The sequence below is a fragment of the Haliotis asinina genome, chromosome 1 (assembly GCF_037392515.1).
Source record: "Haliotis asinina isolate JCU_RB_2024 chromosome 1, JCU_Hal_asi_v2, whole genome shotgun sequence".
Taxonomy (NCBI): Eukaryota; Metazoa; Mollusca; class Gastropoda; order Lepetellida; family Haliotidae; genus Haliotis; species Haliotis asinina.
In genome coordinates, this window is record NC_090280.1 from 43,566,139 (window position 1) to 43,592,626 (window position 26,488).

A 26,488-nucleotide genomic window follows, 5' to 3' on the forward strand; every position below is an offset into this window, starting at 1 on the left:
CGCCATATAAATGCAAATCTGATTCATTATATCTTCATTTTGTGAAAGCAAGTGTAAAATTTCAATTCTTTAATCTGTAACAAGCCACAAAGTTTGTTATCATCTTTTGAAGCAGTGAAAGGGAACAAGATAAATACTTTTGTGGTGTTTTTCATGTTCATATTCAGAATTTGCAAATGATATTGACTTCAGTAATGTGAGGTGCAACCGATGCAGAATTTCTTTCCACCTCTCCAGAGGGAGTGAATCTGATCATACTGAAGGCACAGAGAAAATATTAACTGCTCCCCAATGTTTCTGGCCACAGAGAAATAGATTTTGCTGCATGTTTGAATGGAGTCCAACACCAGCGAATGAGTTAGGGATGTGTTCACAGATCAGCACTGACCATTATGAATAGCTTCTTCTCAGGAATATGATGTCTAGACCAAGGAGAGGGAGTCTTTTGCTTTATTTATTCCCTCCTATACAAGCTGTCCAATTCGCCCTTGATGTGGCTCCAACATACTTCATCCTCATGCTAATTCTCTGTGCCTGGAAGACAATTACCAATTGAATTGTATCATAAAGTGTCTGCTTATTGAGAGGGTGAGTACGCCATGTGATAAACATGCTAGCAAGGTTAGATAGACATTTTAAGTGACACATAATTTGTAAGATTGTTTTATTGTATCATTCCATGTCTCCTGGTCCCTCTCTCCCACTGTCCATCACTCCTTGCCATGCCTGTGTCCCTCACAGTACAAAACTCAGTAGCATGCTTCTTCACCATAGGTAGCTGTCCACTGTCCTGTGTCCCAAGGGTAGCTTTCTACTGTCCTGTGTCCCATGGGTAGGTGTCCACTGTCTGTGTCCCAAGGGTAGCTGTCCACTGTCCTGTATCTAAGGGGTAGGTGTCCACTGTCCTGTGTCCCAAGGGTAGCTGTCCACTGTCCTGTGTCCCAGGGGTAGCTTTCCACTGTCCTGTGTCCCAGGGGTAGGTGTCCACTGTCCTATGTCTCATAAGTAGCTTTCCACTGTCCTGTGTCCCAAGGGTAGCTTTCTACTATCCTGTGTCCCACAGTTAGCTGTTCAGTGTCCTGTGTCCCACAGTTAGCTGTCCGCTGCCCTGTGTCCCACACTAAGCTGTCCAGTGTCCTGTCTCCCATGGATAGCTGTCCTGGGTGTCCTGTGTTCCAGGGGTAGCTGTCCTCTGTCCTGTGTCCCACAGGTATCTGTCCCCTGCCCTGTCTGTTAACACATGGATGAGACTAGTGGTAAATCCTCAAATCATGAATAGTACATATGTAACAGCAATGATCTTCACATCTTTAGTGTATTAATTGTTTTAAATTTTGAAATGGTTATTAATACATTTATGTCCAGACTATGAGAAGCAATACTTCATTAAGTTTTATGGGTATACACTTTCAACATTTGAAGTAACGACCAATCATGCCAAAATTGCATATGTGACATCAAATCACAATTAATTAATTTCATCAACTCAATTGCAGACCAATTCCAACTTATGTTTAAATGTCAAGCATTACACACAGATTCCAGTAAGCACTTGAAATATCCAAAGGTTTGTGGATTTTCAGGGTATTAAAATGGACGCTGTCCTTCCATCTGTCCATCTGTCCATCTGTGCACCCTTCCCTCTGTGCAGATTCATCTTTTCCAGAATGGAACATCCAAACTGCTTAATATATCTTTACTTGGCACATAGATAGGTCTGGTGTTGAACTGGTACTCTTTGGTAGTTTATTATTTCTGAATAAAACATTATTTCCATGGCAACAATTTTGACTGAAACTGGTGTTAATGCTCTTTGCCGGACACAGAACATTTAAACTCTTCAGTGTTTCTTCACCAAACTTGGCTCGGAGATGGGTCTGGTGGTCAGTTATATTTATTAAATTGTTTTGGATTGAATTAAATAATTTTTACATTTCTATGGGAGCAAGTTTTACTTTGACTGAAATTGGTGGTAGTTTTCTTTTTCAGAGCAAATATAAAAAAACTTTCAATGCTCTTCTTAAACCTTGTGGGTTTTCAAGAACCTAATGACATAGGTCAGCCTAATGACATAAATCAACAGTACCACTCTATTTAAAATATCACCATTACTGAGGTACATCAAAGCATGGAGTGAGTGAGTGAGTTTGGTTTTACGCTGCTTTTAGCAATATTCCAGCAATATCACGGCGGGGGACACCAAAAAATGGGCCTCACACATTGTACCCATGTGGGGAACCACTAGGCTACCCCAGCGCCCCTCAAAGCATGGAAGCAATCAGTTGTTGATACAAACATGATAGTATGTGTGTACTAATAGTTTACATGTGTATGCTTTTATTATATCAACGTGAAGAACAGTGTTTATATTGTCTTACACATCTAGATTTATGTATACATGATTACAATGTTTGTATTGTCAGATTTCTTGTTCAGCATCAGTACTTACAAATGTGCATTTTTCTAATATCGGTCATTCTGTTGGGTTTTTTTTTAAATTTTGGTCTTTTGACTTTGTATGTTAATTTCTAGATGTCATGCAGAGATATTCAAAAAGTGCTCCTGATCTATTGTATGAATGAAAACTGCTATATTCACGCCCAAACATTTGACATGGTCATAACTAATTGATATATTCACGAAGAATATTTCACCATTGCGGAGGATACTGGTTACTTTGTCTTCTTGTACAACAAATGTACAAGTACACTAGTCTCTGTACATATGGAGTCGGTGGGATAGCCTAGTGCTTAAAACGTTTGCTTGCGCTGCCTAAGTCCCAGGTTCACTTCCCCACGTGGGTACAATGTGTGAGGCCCATCTCTGGTGTCCCGTACCATGATATTGGTGGAATATTGCTGAAAATGCAGTAAAACCCAACCCACTCACTCTATACAAATAACCGCTGCTGTATTTAAACTATTATTGATCACAAATTTTGACATATCACCATGTTTATGTCATCTAATGTATCAGGCCCTATGGCAGTGTGCATGTACCACCACTCCATCATCGTGCATGGTCAAACCTGAGGGAAGAAATGCCAGTGGAAGTAGGGCCGCCAACTGACTAAAGATGCTGCTGCTAAACATGAGTTTCCTTCCTTCATAGTTACCGTGTAATTGAGGGAGAGAGTCACATATGACTTGAAAACTGACTTTTTACAAGTCAAATATGCCAGAATATGCAGAGAAGATATGCTAAATTACAATAACAGGCTGCCCTGTTCACCTTACATAAAAGTGGACTCAACCAGGGCCTTAGTCAATTCTGCATGTGCAACACGTTTCTTGTGACACCAGCGAGCGCCCAGCTAATTCTTTCATCAATATTGAAGACAATAAGTGTTTTTATGAAATCATTCATATGCGATTGCACATTTCTACTTAAGATAAATTTTCAAGAACGAAAACACCAAGCATAATTTATCAAATATAATAAAATAATTATTCTAACTTATGAAGTCATAATTTCAAATAATTCCCAATCATGACTTAATAAACAGATTTGTGGGGCTTAAGTGAACTGGTAGCAATAAGGGGTGTACAGCAATATATGTGGAGGGTTAAATCCCATGATGGGGCCTCTCTGCTAAGAAAGGAAACTCTGAGCATTACACGTTATATATTATATTAGCGTCACATGTTGTTTGTTAATACTTAGCAAAGAAGAAGCAGGTTATTGCTTGTGAAGAGCTATTTCATGGTATTAGGGACTTTTTGAAAGCACACTGTAGCTCACCCTTACGTTTGTAATGAAGTTGTACAAAAAGAAAACCTGAAAAAACACTTCACAGGTGCTATGCATTTCAGTATTGGACAGATTTGAACTTTGACAAAAAGATCGCCAAAGTTCATTGCATGAATATGATAAACCTCCAGATTATCTCTTCTAGAGAAATAATAAGTTTTTTATTTGAAGCATCTCTTATACATCTCTTGTAGTCTATAAGGAGGTTGTATCAGGAAATGATTATAATTTGTGTTTTCTTATATTTTTTTTCTCATCCTGATTAGATTTTGTTTTTGTCATAGTTCCAAATATGTCACCATACAGCAAACTTCTTCAATAAATTCTTTAATATTTTCATTAAATAACACATGCCCAGCAATTGTAAAAATGACTTTAATGGCCACTGTTACTGTGTGCAGCACACATGGTGTGAATGCTCTTCTTAAAGTCATGTGACTAGTACTCATGTGTATTAATATCATGTGATGTTTGCACAGGATGTTAAATAAACATACATCCTGTGGAGCACAGTTCATTTTCAGTAAAACAGCATCATCTTCTTTCAGCGTTATCTCTTTGTGACATTCCTATCAAAGTAGTGGCCAGATCTCTCCATGGATTTCATGGTGAGGCTTTTATGAGGTAATTATCCATGCCCTGCCTTGTAATGTGGACTTCAGTAGGTATTATCGATAGTGCTTCCATGTTATCACAATCTCATCCAACTATAATGATCCTGCTTGATAAGTGGCATTCACTGGCTGGAAGAACCTCAAGATAATGTTCAATGCCATTAATTAAAGGGCCGTTAATATTGGACAAAGCTACTGCCTTGACTTTCAGATTAGCAGCCAATACACTAGATTTCCTGGAATGCTGTCTCAGATTGCAGCTGCTGGTAGAAAGGATTAGCTTGTACCATGTCTAAACTGCCGCTTAACTGCTGCTACAAAGGATTAGCTTGTACCATGTTTAAATTATGGCTTAACTGTTGGTACAAAGGATTATCTTGCATCTTGTTTAAATGCAGCTTAATGGCTGGTACAAAGATATTAGCTTGTATCTTGTTTAAATGCAGCTTAACGGGTGGTACAAAGGATTAGCTTGTATCTTGTTTAAATGCAGCTTAACGGGTGGTACAAAGGATTAGCTTGTATCTTGTTTAAATGCAGCTTAACGGGTGGTACAAAGGATTAGCTTGTATCTTGTGTAAATGCAGCTTAACGGGTGGTACAAAGGATTAGCTTGTATCTTGTTTCAGTTGCAGCTTAATGTTTTGGACAAAGGACTAGCACCTGCCTATTTAGCCGGTCAGCTGGTTCTGGTAGGTGATCAGTGTTGATGCAGTGATTGCTGTTATGATGGTGGATATGAGCTGTATGGTGGTGCTGGAACGTGAAGGTTCTCTTGTGTCTGTGTCTGTCAACTGGTTGCGTCACCAGTGCTCCATCACTCTGATCTGGCATTTTATTAAGCAATTGCTGCCATATGGTTCAGCACAAATGCCAATTTACATCAGTCATTGGGTTTTCTTGTTGATTTCATTTGTCTCCTGCGCTTTGATCAGCTGATCAGCATTGGTTTTCAAAGTTATCAAATCACAGCTGATCAGCTCTGGTATTGATGATAAACAAAATGTGCGACAATCAAATGTCAGCCTGTGTTTCTCTGAAATGGGTCTCCATGTCAGCCTTGAGAAATCTTGTCCTGCCTACCATGAAGTTTGTTAAGATGTGTTATTTGTCGCTCTTCTACCAGCTCAGATGTCCATTTTTATGTGTGCAACATTTGAGTGTGAAAGAGCGAGGAAGGTGAAGCAGTTCACACGTGGTGATGTAATTACACCAGATCTCTCGCTTTCAACAGCTTCAGGTTATTTCAATTAATGGGATGTTTAAAACACATATCAGTTTGCATTGTAATCAAACCAGAAAAGTCTGTTTCCAGAATGCTTCTGAGCAGCTTCTAACAACACCTGCACTCTTAGTATAAATTGGTGAAAAGAAAATTGTAAACTGCATAGAAATCAGTTTGAACTAAAAAATTTTACTGCTTGAGAATTGCATTTAGTTAACAAATGATGACCACTTCAAGCAATTGTTATCGAAGTATTGTGTTTCTTGCACTGATCTGTTTGGAATGGTTTTTTTTCATGTCCAACTTGCTCCATGCTATCTTCCAGACCACTTGCTGTATGCTATATTCCAGTCCATTTGCTGTGTGCTATCTTCCAGACCACTTGCATTACTCAAGGTTTAATGCATCCAGCTCCACAAGAAGTAATATCAAACTATTGTTTTCATTTACTTTTTTTATGGTTGTTAAGTGCTGAGGTGTGAAATTATGGTTGCTATATGTGTCGTGAGTCACCTACAACACGACTCCAGAAGACCCTTCAGCTTCTCCTACACACAGCATCCCCAATCTAACAACATGTCAATGAGTCCCACGATGGCCATTTCTGTGCAATGGACTGGGGATGACGTGATTGCTGGATGTTGATTCATGTGAAGATCCATTTAAGATTCAATGGACAAACAAAATCATTTGTCCTCATTTAAAATCATGTCAAGAACATTTTTGCTAATTTATCTCAGAATTTTGATGTGGTTGTTTTGTCTTGTGAATTACTGGATAACTCCTCACACCTCATGACCCTGTGATTGGCATGGCAATTCAAAACTGTATTGAAGGGGCTAGTTCAGCAACGTTTTGACAAGTGACCACCATGCAGTGATGACTAACAGTGTCATCATCATAACAACAAGAGTCTGGTAATGCCAGTCATACAACTAGTTATGGTGTATTTACTGGGTTAGTTGAGTCCTCACCACCAGGATGAAGAAAGAGTGTAAATGGAGCTTTGTTGCGATAAGGCTGTCGCAGAGAAAATGACTTTCAGTCATGAAAATATGCATCAAAGGTGCACAATGTACAAGAAATTGATGAACATAAAGTGTTTCTGAAGCCTCACTCTAACTATAATTGAGGTTTTCTTTGATACAAAACTTGGTCAGAGAAAAACCAGCAAGTCACAGAACAAACTATGTGCAGGCATTCAGTAAGAATTTCAGTGCAAACTCCAGTGTATCCATTCTCAATTTTCATTTCATTATCACACATGTTGTGTTCATTACACAATATTTGGTTTTTGGTGAACAGCTACCTGAAACCTGCTGTATCGTCTCCAGACATGGGTCTCCAAGACCACCTCCAGCAGTATTCTGTTGCCCCCACTACATGGGTCTCCAAGACCACCTCATACGGTGTTCCCTAGTCAAATCAACATGGGTCTCCAAGACTACCAACAGCAGTGTTCTATAGTGTCCCCACATGAGTCTCCAAGACCACCTCCAGCAGTGTTCTATAGTCTCCTCACATGGGTCTCCAAGACCATCTCCAGCAGTAATCTATAGTCTCCTCACATGGGTCTCCAAGACCACCTCCAGCAGTATTCTGTTGTCCCCACTACATGGGTCTCCAAGACCACCTCCAGCAGTGTTCTATAGTCAAATCAACATGGGTCTCCAAGACTACCAGCAGCAGTGTTCTATAGTGTCCCCACATGAGTCTCCAAGACCACCTCCAGCAGTGTTCTGTAGTCTCCTCACATGGGTCTCCAAGACCACCTCCAGCAGTGTTCTATAGTCTCCTCACATGGGTCTCCAAGACCACCTCCAGCAGTGTTCTATAGTCTCCTCACATGGGTCTCCAAGACCACCTCCAGCAGTGTTCTATAGTCAAATCGACATGGGTCTCCAAGACCACCTCCAGCAGTGTTCTATAGTCTCCTCACATGGGTCTCCAAGACCACCTCCAGCAGTGTTCTATAGTCTCCTCACATGGGTCTCCAAGACCATCTCCAGCAGTAATCTATAGTCTCCTCACATGGGTCTCCAAGACCATCTCCAGCAGTGTTCTATAGTCTCCACACATGGGTCTCCAAGACCATCTCCAGCAGTAATCTATAGTCTCCTCACATGGGTCTCCAAGACCACCTCCAGCAGTGTTCTATAGTCTCCCCACATGAGTCTCCAAGACCACCTCCAGCAGTGTTCTATAGTCTCCTCACATGGGTCTCCAAGACCATCTCCATCAGTGTTCTATAGTCTCCTCACATGGGTCTCCAAGACCACCTCCAGCAGTGTTCTATAGTCTCCTCACATGGGTCTCCAAGACCATCTCCAGCAGTGGTCTATAGTCTCCTCGCATGGGTCTCCAAGACCATCTCCAGCAGTGTTCTATAGTCTCCTCACATGGGTCTCCAAGACCATCTCCAGCAGTGTTCTATATTCTCCTCACATGGGTCTCCAAGACCATCTCCAGCAGTGTTCTATAGTCTCCTCACATGGGTCTCCAAGACCATCTCCAGCAGTGTTCTATAGTCTCCTCACATGGGTCTCCAAGACCATCTCCAGCAGTAATCTATAGTCTCCTCACATGGGTATCCAAGACCATCTCCAGCAGTATTCTATAGTCTCCTCACATGGGTCTCCAAGACCATCTCCAGCAGTGTTCTATAGTCTCCTCACATGGGTCTCCAAGACCACCTACAACAGTGTTCTATAGTCAAATCGACATGGGTCTCCAAGACCATCTCCAGCAGTTATCTATATTCTCCTCACATGGGTCTCCAAGACCACCTCCAGCAGTGTTCTATAGTCTCCTCACATGGGTCTCCAAGACCATCTCCAGCAGTGTTCTATAGTCTCCTCACATGGGTCTCCAAGACCATCTCCAGCAGTGTTCTATAGTCTCCTCACATGGGTCTCCAAGACCACCTCCAGCAGTGTTCTATAGTCAAATCGACATGGGTCTCCAAGACCATCTCCAGTAGTGTTCTATATTCTCCCCACATGAGTCTCCAAGACCACCTCCAGCAGTGTTTTATAGTCTCCTCACATGGGTCTCCAAGACCATCTCCAGCAGTGTTCTATAGTCTCCTCACATGGGTCTCCAAGACCACCTACAACAGTGTTCTATAGTCAAATCGACATGGGTGTCCAAGACCATCTCCAGCAGTAATCTATAGTCTCCTCACATGGGTCTCCAAGACCACCTCCAGCAGTAATCTATAGTCTCCTCACATGGGTCTCCAAGACCATCTCCAGCAGTGTTCTATAGTCTCCTCACATGGGTCTCCAAGACCACCTCCAGCAGTAATCTATAGTCTCCTCACATGGGTCTCCAAGACCACCTCCAGCAGTAATCTATAGTCTCCTCACATGGGTCTCCAAGACCATCTCCAGCAGTAATCTATAGTCTCCTCACATGGGTCTCCAAGACCACCTCCAGCAGTGTTCTGTAATCTCCTCACATGGGTCTCCAAGACCATCTCCAGCAGTGTTCTATAGTCTCCTCACATGGGTCTCCAAGACCACCTCCAGCAGTAATCTATAGTCTCCTCACATGGGTCTCCAAGACCACCTCATGCGGTGTTCTGTAGTCTCCTCACATGGGTCTCCAAGACCATCTCCAGCAGTGTTCTATAGTCTCCTCACATGGGTCTCCAAGACCACCTCCAGCAGTAATCTATAGTCTCCTCACATGGGTCTCCAAGACCACCTCCAGCAGTGTTCTATAGTCTCCTCACATGGGTCTCCAAGACCACCTCCAGCAGTGTTCTATAGTCTCCTCACATGGGTCTCCAAGACCACCTCCAGCAGTAATCTATAGTCTCCTCACATGGGTCTCCAAGACCATCTCCAGCAGTGTTCTATAGTCTCCTCACATGGGTCTCCAAGACCATCTCCAGCAGTGTTCTATAGTCTCCTCACATGGGTCTCCAAGACCATCTCCAGCAGTGTTCTGTAGTCTCCTCACATGGGTCTCCAAGACCATCTCCAGCAGTAATCTATAGTCTCCTCACATGGGTCTCCAAGACCACCTCCAGCAGTAATCTATAGTCTCCTCACATGGGTCTCCAAGACCATCTCTAGCAGTGTTCTATAGTCAAATCGACATGGGTCTCCAAGACCACCCTCAGCAGTGTTCTATAGTCTCCTCACATGGGTCTCCAAGACCACCTCCAGCAGTGTTCTATAGTCTCCTCACATGGGTCTCCAAGACCACCTCCAGCAGTGTTCTATAGTCTCCTCACATGGGTCTCCAAGACCACCTCCAGCAGTATTCTATAGTCTCCTCACATGGGTCTCCAAGACCATCTCCAGTAGTGTTCTATATTCTCCTCACATGGGTCTCCAAGACCACCTACAACAGTGTTCTATAGCTTCCTCATATGGCTATCCAAGACCACTTCTAGCACTGTTCTATATTCTCCCCTCATGGGTCTCCACGTCCACCACCAGTACTTTTCAGTACTGTATGAGGAACATAAAAAGAAAATTTAGTTGTACGTTATCAATACAGTTTACAAGTGCATGCTATATTCCTCAGTATCGGTATGTCAATGAGATATTAGAACTGAAAACTTCAGCTCGGTTGATGAATATGTGAAGTCTCAGTTGTTGGGTAATGAAAACAGTTGCTAAGGTCAGAGTCATGCCCATAAGCCTAGCCCATGGGAACGAAGTACAGTTCATGTAGTGAAGAAACACTTTCATGAGGCAATGTCCGGGTAAAACAAAGCCAACTGCTGTTATTACCAGACTCAGACCATGGGCAGCCATAACGGTAGCTAAACCTGCAGACCATATGGGTTGTGCAGCTACCCAGTAGATCAGCAATGACATATTGCTGTTTTGTTTAAGTCGTGAAATCAAACTTGAAAGACTGGAGGCACATTCGCTTGACATTTTACTGCCATCATGTGTTTTCTAAAATCAGTTGTTTGATACTGAGGGATTTACTGCTGGGCAGCTTGTTTTATTTGAGAGATGGAAGTTGAGAGTGAAGCACCTACTGTGTATGCTGCAGTGCTCTTGTGTCTAGACTTGTACATTCAGCCCTAACACCAGATTCCAGTACGCTGCTTCCATGCAGGACGTCATACAACAGGCCTTCTTGTAGCCATCTCCCTGGGATCCCCTTTAATACAAAATGATAATGTGAATTGCTTCAAAAGATGTTTGGTGATAATTTGTTTCCAAGGAGTGAGTGAGTTTAGTTTTATGCCTAAGAATACTCAGCAGTATTCCAGCTATATACAGAGTATAAAGTTTAAATATTTCCAATGCAAGATTACTCAGAATGTTTTAACAACTAAGACATATTTACATAAGATTGGAATAAAAGAATCACCATTATGCACATATTGTAAACAGGCTCGAGAGTTTGTGTGGCATCTACTATTTCAGAGTAGTTTTGTAAGGGGAATGTGTGACTGAATTGTCCTCATCACTCGGGATATTGGGCGAAGCACAAATTGAATTAACATTTGAAAACATAGTTTTGGTTTTAAGGACCAAAATAACCACCCTGTAAACATTATCTGCCCAATAGTGACGAGGAATATATACACTATGAGTAGAGAAGAAGTTTAAGCAATCTTTCACCAGATCAAAAGTGATCTAAAAAATGGTACAAATGATATAAATTTATTGCCTTTGCACAAATAAGATACAAGTATGCAGTTCATATTGCTAACATTATTTATTATTTATATATATTATTAACATTATTTATAACTGTATCATCCAGAGACAGATACTGATATTATCCAGAGACCGATACAGCATGGATGTCATCCTTAGTGTGTATATTATTTCTTATGGTAGACACCCCCTGGGGCAGGCGTGACTGGGGGTATATTGATATAGGTTCAGACAAGACAATTGGTTGAGATACATGCTGAGATATCCAATCAAAATGAGCATAAATAGCTGACAGTTACATAGACATTATTGCTAGTCTAGTGATTCCATTCTGGCTGAGAAATGTAAGGACTAAGGTAGTTTGTGCAGCATGTATTTTCAGTATTTTATTGGCATATATGGAAGTCATGATAATGGAAACTATCGAAATAATTGATTTGAAATGAGATGAGTCTGGATCTGTAAGCAGCATTGTTGTGTGTATGTCCACATAGTTATGATGTACTTCCTGCAGAGAGGTGATGTCAGGCTGACCACAGACTTCTGGAAGAGCTCACTGCAGCAGCAGCAGCAACAGACTGATAAACCATGCCTTTGTCATATTTCAGTCACTTGGATTTCAATACTCTAAAGTCTAGGTTAATTAACTGAAGTTAAGAATATGCTGTCTAGATTCTACATTCTTACACTGTAATGTGACTACAGTACATGCATGGTTGAGGTACCACCAGAGCTTTGTAGTGTTGCTAGAGGACTGATATAGAGCAGGTGCCCTCTAAGGTTTGTAGTGTAGTGTGGCTATAGGGCTGATATACACAGGTGCCCTCTGAGGTTTATAGTGTAGTGTTGCTAGAGGACTGATATACAGCAGGTGCCCTCTATGGTTTGTAGTGTAGTGTGACTATAGGACTGATGTATACAGGTGCCCTCTGAGGTTTGTTGTGTAGTGTGGCTGTAGGACTGATATACAGCAGGTGCAGTCTGAGGTTAGATGCATGCATCATTATGTTAAAGCATGATGAGTAAGATGCAGGGAATGTATGTAAAATGCACGCTACATGATACTTACTTTCCTTGCCACAGCAACAAAGAAGGGGAATTTCTATGGAAACAGAGCACATTAAACATCCCCCAAACCCTCACAATAACTTCATTTTTTCAAAAACTCAAATTTCTTACAAAATCTGTAAGATATGAAGGATTTTGGAATCCTTTTGACATGTGTGTGGGGGATCTCAAGAGAGCCTGTATGCAGCTGAGGCAAACACAATTACAATTTCAAATGTCAGGTTGCAAAACCTTGGTTGAATACAGCTACAGTTGTTTTGTTATTCCTAGGTTTAGTCATTGAGAGAATTGGTAAGATGTCACAGTACCTGTTATATGTTTTATAGTGTGTGATCAAGTGTTGCAGTAATATAGATCCAGTGTGTTTGATTGTTTGATCAGAAGCCTGGAGTGTACATGAAGTTATGTATTCCTTATACTACTCATGCACAATAGAAACATTGAGGTTAAACATCAAGCCATCAGGAGCCATATGCATTTAGAATCAGGAAGTATTCAACTAACAAGACATCTAATGGAGTTTTACTCTAAGAAACCTGTAATAACTACTTTCATATTGGAGTATAATCAAACTACTGTTTTTAACAGCTTTCTTTTCTAAAATTTCCAAAGATGCAGAAAAAGTTTAGTGGGTCCAGAGGACACCTGGCTTCTCCATTCTCTGACAGCAGGGGGAACAGATGCAGCTGTGCCGAACATGCTCAGGGTCACTGAGAGTGAATGTTGTTTTACGCTACAGAGGGTATCGATGCAGCTGTGGAGTAACTTCTTTAAGTGGCATATAAAAGCTGGTATGATGAAGAGTAACACTTTTTATGGACGGACAACTTTTTTTATTGGAATGTATTCGATGTTTGTTTTCAGATCCTAATGCCGTTATTATCATTTGTTGATAACAGTGATAGGATCTACACTGAACTGTCACATATAATATTGCAATAAAAAAGTACTCCTCTTCAGCAGTAGAGTACTCTACATGGAGGAGTACATGAGGTAGGAAGGACCTTGTCTCACCCATACACTCCACAGCCATGAAGGTTCTAGTCTCACCATAAACGATACATCCATGAAGGACCTAGTCTCACCCATTCTCTCCACACATTAATGAAGGACCTTGTCTCACCCATACGCTCCACACCCTTGAGGGACCTAATCTCACCCATTCTCTCCACACTCATGAAGGATGTAGTCTCACCCATACAACACACCCATGAAGCACCTAGTTTCACTCATACACAACACACCCATGAAGGACCTAGTTTCACCCATACAAACGACACTCATGAAGGACTTCATCTCACCCATGCACACCACACCACACCATGAAGGACTTTCTCTCACCCATACACACCACACCCATGAAGGATCTAGTCTCATCCATCCACTCCACGCCATGAGGGATCTAGTCTCACCCATACTCTCCACACACATGAAGGATCTAGTCTCGCCCATACACTCCACACACATGAAGGACCTCATCTCACCCATTCTCTCCACACCCATGAAGGATCTAGTCTCACCCATACACTCCACACCCATGAAGGACCTCATCTCACCCATTCTCTCCACACCCATGAAGGATTTAGTCTCACCCATACACTCCACATCATGAAGGATCTAGTCTCACCCCAAAACACCACACCATGAGGGATCTCATCTCACCCATACACTCCACACCCATGAAGGATCTGGTCTCACCCATACACACCACACCACACCATGAAGGACTTCGTCTCACCCATACACACCACATACAGGAGGTACCTCGTACACTCCACACGTGTAATTTAGTAGATGTAAGCATTTCTAACAAGAAGGAAACAAAATCTACTTTTCACTGCCTCAGTTCCTGTTTCATATAGGTAATGTTTATCAAACTGTAATACCAACAAGCTTGCTGGTGAATTGTTTCTGAGAATCCCATTATGTTTCTTTCTCTGGTGCAGTGGTGTCTGTGAGTTGAGGGCTGTGTGTTGACAGTGGAGCCACCATGACCCAGGGATGACTAACAAGGATTGCCCAAACCTCCACGTGCAACATATCTTCCTCTAAACTTACGCCTTGTTTATTCATGTAATAAGATGCAAGCTGGAAGCGGCATCCAGATGTCGGCATGCACAACCCTGAACAATAGAGATAGTGTTTGATAGATGGGAAGATGGGCGGAGAACAGATGCGTGAATGTTACACACTTACATCTTGTATGATGGGAGGAAGGTGCTCAGCAGCTATCTGGCTGCTAAATATCAGCTTACTGTCCTTTGAAATTCAAAGACAAAGACTTTCTCTTAGGCAGTTAATGGACAGATGTTGATGGACAAACATATGTTCACTTAACAAGTATGTGTCAAATCACCCCTCACCTTCAGGTTTAGTGTGTGCGTGTGTGTGTGCACGTATGTTTGTGTGCCTGCGTGCATCCATGTGTGCATGAGAGAGAGCTAATGTAGGATGCAGTGTATCTTTCACCTGCAGGTTTTGTATGTGTGTGTGCGTGTGTGCATGTATATGTGTGTATGTGTACCTGTGTGTGTGCCTGTGTGCGTGTGTGTGAAAGAGAACTGCCATAGGATGCATTTGTATTTGAACTTACTTGATATAGAGCAATGTTTGATTGTGAGTGTTAGAGACAAGAGTGATGAAAGCCCAATGGTACATGTATTCGAAGCAGGGCACAGCTGCTGGTAGGGCACACATAGGGTCGCACAATGACAGGTGGAATAATACATATGAAAGCTCACACCATGACACATGCAAGTCCACTCTGAGACACAAAAACTCACAACACGACACATGTAAGCACACACTGAGACACATGAAAGGTCACACCATGACACATGCAAGTCCACTCTGAGACATATGAAATCTCACTGACACATGTAAGTCCACACTGAGACACATTTAAGATTGCACCATGACACATGTAAGCACACACTGATACGTATGAAAGCTCACATAATAACACATGTAAGTCGCCACTGAGACTCACTAATGGAACTAATTAATGGAATATTATTGTACTATATATGACCTAACTAATGGAATATTATTGTACTTTATATGACCTAATGGAATATTACTGTACTATATATGACCTAACTAATGGAATATTATTGTACTATATATGACTTAACTAATGGAATATTATTGTACTATATATGACCTAATGGAATATTCCTGTACTATATATGACCTAACTAATGGAATATTACTGTATTATATATGACCTAACTTATGGAATATTATTGTACTATATATCACCTAACTAAAGGTATATTACTATACTATATATGACCAAACTAATGGAATACTATTGTACGATATATGACCTAACTAATTGTTGTACTACATAGAACTTAACTTGAGGGTGAGACACGGCTAACTGCATAAATCTTTGTTTTCTGACAAGTAGCTGCATGTTTCACATGCCATCGAATCTTGACACAACCTCCCCAGGATCTGAGTTTGATCTACAACAGCTATGACACACCCTAACAGAAATAATCAGATTAAACTCCTCTTTACATAATAATATTACTTGCTGCCTCAAATTCAAGATTATTCAGAACTGAGAGATAAGTGACTTCATTTTAAATATACAGATGCTATTTCTACATTTCGTATGTAAAGTAGTCACTTAATTCAAGCATTTCACATGTTTTTGATCAATAAGTGAATTTACTATGGTACATTAGATCATGTTAAACACTTTTCTGGAATATTATGTGCCCTTTGGTGGAGTCTTTCCTAACAATTACCAGACATTCAACAGCAGTCCAGCATCGGCTAATATGGGTGTTGGAGAACCTGAAGATGTTTTGTATGCAAGCTGTGCCTGTATGACAGACATTATGGTGTTTTACTCTTAGTTGTAGTGGCATACATATTTCATAGTTGGAAATAGAAATGGAATATTTGTAGCATTTGTCATTAAGTCTTTTGTAATTTCTGTGAAATGATGAGCTGATCCACTCTGAGTTGTTTGAGCGGAAGCATGTCATACAAACAAACAGGCACATGTTCTCAGTGAGGAATCACGTACCATCACAAATACTGCTTGCAGTGAAGACTATATCTTACACAACAGTTTGTAGATTGTTAGATGAGAATGGTGTATTCTTGCATGTATTGTGTTGTGGTGCTGTGAGATGGAGAGGTGAACCAACCAGCCTGTGTCAGCTGGTACATTACCTTATTACAAGTACCTCATCCTGGTGCAGTCACGCTAAATGCCTACATCAAGAAGGCTGAGGTCGAATCATGGGGGACATATGTTTCACATATTCTTATTAGTGTCAGCAGATTAGGGAGCAAAGAAAACAAAGCCTTCATTGAGAAGTGCAGTATCACTGAATCCTGACAAAAATTAGTTATCTTTTTTGCAGTATCAATTTGGATCTGAATGTTTTAAGAATGTATAAGAAAAAATATCTTCATTGAAAGCTATGATTCAAACTATTAAACTATCCTGAATTAATGTGTTTACACAATGAAAAAATATACAGTTGAGTGTTGGAAAGGAGATGTAGTTAACCTGTCAAGATATCTTTTGAAGGTAACTAGGAAATGGACAAATGAACACAGAGTGAAAACGTACCTAATATGTTAAACCTTCTTGATATATTAAACATGCACTCGTTATAAGAAATTAATTGTTTAAAGATTGCTTGTTACTTCCTGTGTGTAAAAGTATGATATGTACATACTCTCTTGTACGTGGGCCGGAGGCATTTTGTACAATAAACCTTTTTAACTTTGACAGTTTGTGTGTTGTTAGTGTTTGAGGTGAGTGGTAGTGAAGATTAGCATGTGGATGCAGAGTGTTGAGGGCAATGATGAAGTGTTGTAGCTCGCTGCCTGGACATCTCCTGGTGGAAGCTGACAGCAGCTGAAATTCCAGGTGATCACACATATGTGTGTAATTGGGCAGACATGGTTAGAGCATGTCGGCATGTTGTCTTAGACACATACTGATTACATACATAAGACACTCATAAGGATGGAGATGAAAACATGTGTTTTGTACAATAACTATCTTGAAAAATGTTTACAGACATGGCTTGAAACATTGGCACTAGTGAAGTCTGTCTCACAGTCCCTGAACCATATTATTTTCCCAACAACCAAGCCTTCTATGCAATCCTAATTCCTCCATATGAATCAAGTCTAAATATTCCCAGGTTCTGAATCTTAGTCTCCCTTGAGCTCCTTTTCAGTTTATATGAGTTAATGAGTTACTATCAAAATTGTATATATACTACACCCACAAAGAAACGCTAAACAAGATTTTGGTTCAGTGGTTTATGAACATGAAAAATGTTAATAAATAATTTTGCAAAGGAGGAAATGTGCAGCATGGAGAGCACAAAAGTGAAGGTCATTACAACAGGGTTGAAATGTCACATTCAAGGGTCAAGGTTATCAAAGTTGTCAGTATCATGTATGCCCACCATTTGCATCAAGAACAGTCTGGCATTTCCTACTCATGGAACCAACAAGGGTCTGAATGACATATTGGGGAATGTTAGTCCGCTCCTAAAGTGCTTGAGCCAGTTGTTCTAGTGTCTTCGGCTATTGTTGATGCTGATGTATACATTGGTCCAATTCATCCCATGCTCTATTGGATTCAATTCCAGTGATTTTAATGGCTAAGGCAGTACCTGGAAGTTCTTTGCCTGAAGATAAGCTTTTGTGTATCAAGCTGCATGTGGCCAGGCATTGTCATGATGGACAAAAGAACATTGGCATTCTGGGTGATGGGGAGGACCTGAAGTCTCAGGATCTCATTTGTGTACCTCCTTTGAGAATGCCCTGCACAAGGACAAGATCTTTTTAACCAGTGTGTGAGATTCCCGCCCATACCATAACACTTCTACTTCAAAATCTGGCAACTTCTTGAATACAGCATGGTGCAAAGCCTTGTCCCTGATGTCTGTCAACTTGAGTTCCTCCATCTGAAACAATAGAGTAGGAAATGGAATTCTGTTGATGACACCATTGATGACGTCGTGGATGGTGCTGTGTTGTCAAAATGGCCCCAAGATCAGCACATCGAGTCCTCACTGTTTCTCACTGTTTGTGCTGATATCATACACCCGGTATGTTGAATGCTGTAGATGACAGAGATGTGGTTCGATTTCATAGATGATGAAATTTGTTGTACAGATCCTGCCCACTCCTGGTCACCCTTGGTCTGCTGGATCTGGGTCGATCATGCGTGATGCCTTGGTGCTGATATCGGTTCCACAGTCTCGTAATGGTGCTTGGGGCCATACTGTACTCTCTGACTACAGCTGAAAATGATTCGCCAGTTTCCAAACGACTGACAACATTGTTCTTCTCTGCTTCACTGAGTCTGGGCATCTTCCCGGATCTTTCTCTGACCTCGGTAGCAAGTGACAATCAAACAAAATCCCTGCCTTTTTATTGCTCATATACGCATGTTTCACATGCTGTACATTGCTGTGTTTCAGAGACATGGTAAACAAGTGGCTGTGTTTTGTTAAATTCTGAATGTTCATCTGTTTGAATTGTCAAAGGCATTATTGATTGACAACGGTAAGACTCCTTTATTAATCAAAGATTTTGGATTTTGATCAAGAATATATGTTATTTTTGCCTTTTAAACCATGCTACCTGTTTCTGTGGTGGTGAGGCATTGAAAGGAGTGTCTTACATCTGAATATTTATTGAAGATGTATAATAGTGTTCTTCATCCTCAAGGACTGAGCATTGATCACAGAGACAATCCTCCAAAGGTGGTCTTATTCAAATTGCCTCTAATTTTGTGTACCTCTAATTTTACTGGACAGATAGTTGGTTCCCTCAACTGTTGACCTTTCTGAGGTAACACTCTCCAGCTGTGGTCAGCTTGGCTGGAATGTAGCATACTTGCACATGCTCTCTGTCCAGTTTCCTCTGCCTGTGAAGGAAGCTGGATGTGGGGGAATATGGGAGGTGGGGGAATGTGGCAACTGGTGCCAGTCCAACATGTCCAACCAGTGCCTGATGCCTAACTAGTGCTGTGTAGGACATCCAACTGGTGCCTGTGTAGGACATCCAACTGGTGCTGTGTAGGACATCCAACTGGTACCTGTGTAGGACATCCAACTGGTGCCTGTGTTGGACATCCAACTGGTGCTGGGCAGGACATCCAACTGGTGCCTGTGTAGGACATCCAACTGGTGCCTGTGTAGGACATCCAACTGGTGCCTGTGTAGGACATCCAACTGGTGCCTGTGTAGGACATTCAGCTTGTGCCTGTATAGGATATCCAGCTGGTACCTGTGTAGGGCATCCAAATGGTGCTGTGTAGGACATTCAACTGGTGCCTGTGTAGGACATCCAACTGGTGCCTGTGTAGGACATTCAGCTTGTGCCTGTATAGGATATCCAGCTGGTACCTGTGTAGGGCATCCAAATGGTGCTGTGTAGGACATTCAACTGGTGCCTGTGTAGGACACCCAACTGGTGCCTGTATAGGACATCTATGTGGTCCTTGTACAGGACATCCAACTGAAGCCTGTACTTTATGTCCAACCTTTAACAAGTATCTTTGTATGATGTAGTTATACAAATTCATAATTTGTTAACTCTTACCATCTGACGGAATTTTTTCACAGATGCACATGTATCCTAAGGGCGTGATACCATGTTCAGGCATATACAACCCTTGCATATGACCTGATTTTTCCATCCATAGTCTCTGAATTCGATGGACAAGATATTTCATCTGATTTTTTACAATGTTTCCATACGAGGGACGTGATAACTCGTCTACTCATACTAAACATATTTCACATTCCTCCTCCTTCAAATGCAGTTAGAGTACTTTGTGACAGAGCATTATTTAGAAATTACTTGATTATGTCATGACCCTGTTATCCTAAGTGCTGACATAAATCTACTATGTTATGATTGTACTTCCACCATAGTTTATCACAGGATTGAAAACAATTGCCACACTGCTGTCTGAGTTCAATTATGTTTCTCCTTTTACAAAAAAACCCTGCATTTCCAATGTTTCTGGGTTTAAGATGACCTAATATTTCTTTTTTAGTCCGAAATATTTTATTAAAAGTGAATAATGATTTTTTAAAAAAAAAATCAGTTCATATGGATTTTGGTGTTATGTTCCTCATGAATGGTTCATGTCAACAGTTGCAACCATGGAGACGTGATATCACATTCCTCCTATGTGTCATGTTGGTAAATATAGTGTTGTATAGAAGGATCATGACCCCACAGACATGATGTCTGACCCTTGGAATGGAAAGAATTAAAGAGAAATTTGTTTGAACATTCTACATAAAAACTTATGTGCTAAATGACTGGCCCATACTGCTTGAAGACAGTCTTGTGATGGAATGGACCATCAAGACACTGCAATTGCTCCAGAGGCCTACTGTTCATCAGGGTGACAGATGGAGCCTGCGGAGCATGTTACTTTGTTATACAGGTATCAGGTCATTAATCAGATGTGATCCAGTACCACTAAGAATGTAGCTGTTGTTTATGTGGAGTTGAGGAATGGTTGCCATGTTGCCAGTAATTCATGAAATATACTCCCTACTCAAGCCACATTTGTTCAGCTACGTTTTCAGTCCCACTGATATTTGTGTATTATGTGATGTATCCCAACAGGAAATGACCCCTTTCACCCTAGGGACTGCAGATAACTGCCAGTGTGGATGCATTGCTTCTGAAAAAAACTGTAATGATCACACCTACACCCTTGCAGCACCAGCAAAAATAGTTCACAAAACCTCATGGTACACGGAAGATAATAGTGAATGAGATGTCTGGTTGCTTAACATATTGTCTTACAAGGGTAATGAGGAGAAACTTCTACTCATTCTCATATTTTCAGCTTCATGGCTGTGCTTTGTGTGGTGGTGGGCAATTGTTTGTAATGTAAGGGAACACAGTGCACCTCAGAGAGGATTATGTACAGTTGGTCAGGTTCAGGCATTGTCACCATTAAACATGAAATGTAGTCTGTATGTGAAATACAGATCAGGCTAGTGACATGTACACTGTATGCATTACCAAGGTATCACTGTTCTGTGTGAAGGGTAAAGTACATACTGTATACATTAACAAGGTGTTACTGTTCTGTGAAGGGTAAAGCATATGCTGTTTGCATTGCCAAGGTGTTACTGTTCTGTGTGAAGGATAAAGCATATGCTGTTTTCATTGTCAAGGTGTCACTGTTTTTTGTGAAGGTTAAAGCATATGCTGTTGGCATTGTCAAGGTGTCACTGTTTTTTGTGAAGGGTAAAGCATATGCTGTTTGCATTGCCAAGGTGTCACTGTTCTGTGTGAAGGGTAAAGCATATGCTGTTTGCATTGTCAAGGTGTCACTGTTCTGTGTGAAGGGTAAAGCATATGCTGTTTGCATTGTCAAGGTGTCACTGTTCTGTGTGAAGGGTAAAGCATATGCTGTTTGCATTGTCAAGGTGTCACTGTTCTGTGTGAAGGGTAAAGCATTTTCTGTTTGCATTGCCAAGGTGTCACTGTTTTTTTGTGAAGAATAAAGCATATGCTGTTTGCATTGTCAAGGTGTTACTGTTCTGTGTGAAGGATAAAGCATTTTCTGTTTGCATTGTCAAGGTGTTACTGTTCTGTGTGAAGGATAAAGCATTTTCTGTTTGCATTGTCAAGGTGTTACTGTTCTGTGTGAAGGATAAAGCATTTTCTGTTTGCATTGCCAAGGTGTCACTGTTCTGTGTGAAGGATAAAGCGTATGCTGTTTGCATTGTCAAGGTGTCACTGTTTTTTGTGAAGGGTAAAGCATATGCTGTTTGCATTGTCAAGGTGTCACTGTTCTGTGTGAAGGGTAAAGCATATGCTGTTTGCATTGTCAAGGTGTCACTGTTCTGTGTGAAGGATAAAGCATATGCTGTTTGCATTGTCAAGGTGTCACTGTTCTGTGTGAAGGATAAAGCATATGCTGTTTGCATTGTCAAGGTGTCACTGTTCTGTGTTTAGGATAAAGCATATGCTGTTTGCATTGTCAAAGTGTTACTCTTCTTCATGAGAGGTATAGCATATGGACATTAACAAGGTGTCACTGTCCGGTAAAGCATATACTGTATGATGTAACAAGGCTGTGTTGTTGACTTTGTGCGTTATGAAGGGCAGCAATAGGGACCAATAGGCTGAGAGAGAATGATTTCATGGAAGTGAAGTAGAAGAAGCTTGTGTATAATGAGAATCAGTTGCTGTGTTGTGAAAATATGTTCGTTTGATGTGAAAGTAAGGTTTTCATATTTGATCAAGAAATTTGTTTTCATCTCTGAATAATTCATGTAGTTTGAGAAGAAGTAAAGTCAGTCTTTGAAATGTCAGTTTATATTGTTCCCAGAGGTTATGAATATACTCTATGGAATTTTGCACAAACAGAATCAAAAATTAAAAAATGATTCACTTGTGAAAATTCTTTTTGTCTGTCATATCATTTGGTAGAATTTTAATTGTTGCTCTGAGGCTTCTTTTTTTTCACAACCATGTAGCACAATCAGGTGTGTGATCTGACAGTAATGGTGGGTCCACTGATCAGGTTTGTGAAGTGACAGTACTGGATGGCCCACTGATCAGGTTTGTGATGTGACAGTACTGGATGGTCCACTGATCAGGTTTGTGATGTGACAGCGCTGGATGGTCCACTGATCAGGTTTTTGATGTGACAGTAGAAGTGGGTCCACTGATCAGGTTTGTGATGTGACAGTACTGGAGGGTCTGCTGATCAGGTTTGTGATGTGACAGTAGAAGTGGGTCCACTGATCAGGTTTGTGATGTGACAGTGCTGGTCAAACTGTCTGAAATGTCTACAAACATGTAGGAGGCAAATCATAGATTAGGTAGTGATATTTGGTTTTGACGCCCTTAAATCTGATTAGAGGTTTCAAATGTTATAATGTACAAATATTGAAATGTCCATGTATTAAATTTGGAATAACACACCTGAAGATAGATTAGGTTTCTTGAAATCATAACTAAATATTACAAAATATGTCGTCATATTTACAATTTCAAGTAAATTCTGTGTATTACCATTGTCTCCACATATTGCTTCAATGTCACATGATCTGTGAAATTGTCATAATATAGATCATTTATACATTTGGATTAATCAACATATACATAAAAAAATTTAGTAGGCAAAGCAAAGATTTGGAGGTGTTCTTTGGTTTTGATGCACGGAAATTATATTAGAGGCTTCAAATGTTATCGTGTTCAAATATTGAAATGTCCACGTATTAAACTGGAATAAAACACCGACAATAGATTAGGTTCACTGAAATAGTAACTAATTATTCCAAAATATGTCATCATATTCACAATTTCAAATGAATTCTGTGTGTGGCCGTAGTCTCCTCATATTGTTTCCATGTCAACTGATACAGATCGTTTGTATGTGCATTTCTATACCTTTGTACCTATGATATTGCCATGGTTTCTTCATGGAATACTTTGCAATGAATATCTTATCTTATCTGCAGATTGTATGGTTTATTAGCGAAGGAACATGTGTGGTAATGCAGGTGTGAAGACATGCTGTGTGATCTACAGAGTGACACATTTTACCATGGTTTGGTGTGGATGTCATTGCAAGAGTTTTTTCTATGTGTCAAGTCAGCAAGTGAACTTCATGACTTAACCATTTGATTGAGCTGCTATGTAACTAAGATCAATGATAGTGAGCTGGTTAAGGTTCTTCATGTAGGGGAGTAATTGGATCATCATCACAAGTATTTATGTATATACCTATGTTCAAGGTCATACTGGAAGCTATGTCATTATGTCCTGAGCTGTAGCCACAGTGTCCAGCTGTAAGAAGTTCACTTGGAGATTACTATCAAGCTGTCCATGTGAATCATAGTGTCAGTTGAGGTGTTGGCATGTTCCAGCTGACAAATGTCTCTTCCTCGCTGTTATCTGCTCCAGCAGACTTACTGGAAGAACTGTGGAGCCATGCTGGGAACAAAGGGATGGCTAACCAGATTCTCTCTTCACAGCAGCCATGTAGCCCTTGTACCACAAGAGTGAGACAGGTAGTTGGAAGGAGGGTTCAAGCCTCACCTCTATGTAACTGTACGAGAATATATGTTCAAATGAATCCTGTATATTGCCTCATATTGTTTCCATTTGACTATACTGCACATGATAAACTGTTGTAATGTATATCATATATGCGTCTGTAACTACTGTAACATTCATATTTGTAGTTTATAGTATATTGCTACTGTTTCTTGATGGAATGATACGCAATAAATAAATATCAAATATGTAGTGCTGTGTCGAGATTCATGAAGGGAAAAGGGCACTTCCATTTCTCTGTGTGTCACCTCTATGTAACTCTGTACTAGAATATATGTAATACTGTAGTAAGAGTTCTGGGCAGAAACAAACACTTCTGTCTCCCTGGATCTCTGTACTACATACTCACTAACATTTGTATAGCCCCAATATCCAGCCCAGCAGCACAGAGATACTTTGTTTTCCCTCAATCATAGGATCTCAATCTCAACAGCACATCACAATTTCCAATCTCAACTCCCTTGGAATCATACAACTCTTGTAGCCGTTAGACACACCAAGTAAATGTGGCTTATCACATCCTTACTTTTTGGGGGAAACGCACTTCTGCCTAACTTTGTCTCTGGACTACAATATGTGTAGCGCTGTATTGAGGAAGGGAGGTGCTCCCATCTTGTACTATCTTGAGAAAAGATAGGCACTCCCTTTCTCCATGTAACCTCCTTGTAACTCAGTACAAAAGTACAGATATTCAGACTTGCATACATACAACCACAGAACAGACATGATCTCTCAACTCTCTCTATGTAACCTCTGTGTATAGCTTTGTCTAACAATCATGGCTTTTGTTCAAGAATTCTTTCTCGAAAGAGGAGACTATTTTCCTAACGACTATCACCTTGTGGTTACAGAGTTAGGTTAAAGGTGTACTCTAAACTACATTTGTTAAAGGCCAAAAGTGATGCCAACTGATGCCCCACATATGTAACATAGCACAAGTTGTCAGGAAAACAGAAGAGGTCAACTGAGGGGATTTGGGGCCAGTTGCAGTATGTGGGCTGGAGTGTCCTTTGTAGAGAAATATCACAAGAGCTGTAATAAAACAAACATGCCCTCAGATCAGGGAGAGTGTATACTTGGGAATTACCATAGTGGGACAGTGATAGAGTGATTTGTTGAGCATACAATAACACTGGTCTTTTACTACTTTCAGAACTTGATGATCTAGGATCCCAGGTCTTACTGGATCTGTACTTCAAACAAAGGTAAGTGTCTCTCCTCCAAGAAATAGACCAATCAGTCAAGCAGTTCCTCTTACATCAGAACCTGGAATTATATGATGTGTAAGCTTAATACATTACCAACATGTCCTTGTGTGGTAATGAAATTCTATTTCAGAACACAAAGCTTGTCATAGTGTGTTAAGTCAGTATGATGTGTAAGTCATGATATGACATTCTGGCCAGTGTATGTGTCCATGAAATCAATCAACAGACAGGATGTATCCTACATGTAGTGACGGAAACTTGTTAAGATAAGATTAGATATTTTATTCATTCCATTAAGAAACAGTGGCAATATTCTATAATCTACAAATATTAACATAAAAGGTACAAAAATATTGGAATACACATAGATGATCATAACATTTCTCTATGTTTATAAAAACTATAGTGACAATAACTATTCACAACCATGGCACCCTGAAACAAATCTACAACAAGTGACCAATGACTAGTGACAGCAGCAAGGATCTAACAAGTGACTGGTGACCACAGGTGGGATCTGACTAGTAACAACTGGTAGGATCTGACCAATGAGTAGTGTCAGCTGGAAGGATCTGACAAATGACTATTGACAACAGTTAGGATCTGACCAATGACTAGTGACAACAATCTGACAAGTGACTATTGACAACAGATAGGATCTGACCAATGACTAGTTACGACAGTTAGGAACTGACAAGTGGCTATTGACAACTGGCAGGATCTGACAAGTGACTAGTGACAACTGGTGGGATCTGACAATTAAACAGTGACAACTGATAAGATCAGACAAGTGACCAGTAACAACTGGTAGGATCTGACAAGTGACAAGAGGTAGGATCTGACAAGTGACTAGTGACAATTTGGTAGGATCTTACCAATGATTAG

At 40.6% G+C, this 26,488-nt stretch overlaps 1 protein-coding gene across 3 annotated transcripts in view; it reads left to right on the top strand.

Moving 5' to 3' along the window:
• LOC137291758 (kin of IRRE-like protein 1) overlaps positions 1 to 26,488 on the top strand; it is a 117,440-nt gene that overhangs the window by 47,073 nt on the left and 43,879 nt on the right. For all 3 annotated transcript variants that reach the window (XR_010957279.1, XM_067823273.1, XM_067823286.1), the window contains exon 3: positions 25,549 to 25,600. The gene's annotated coding sequence lies outside the window, so the exon portion shown is untranslated. The remainder of the gene's footprint in view (positions 1 to 25,548; positions 25,601 to 26,488) is intronic.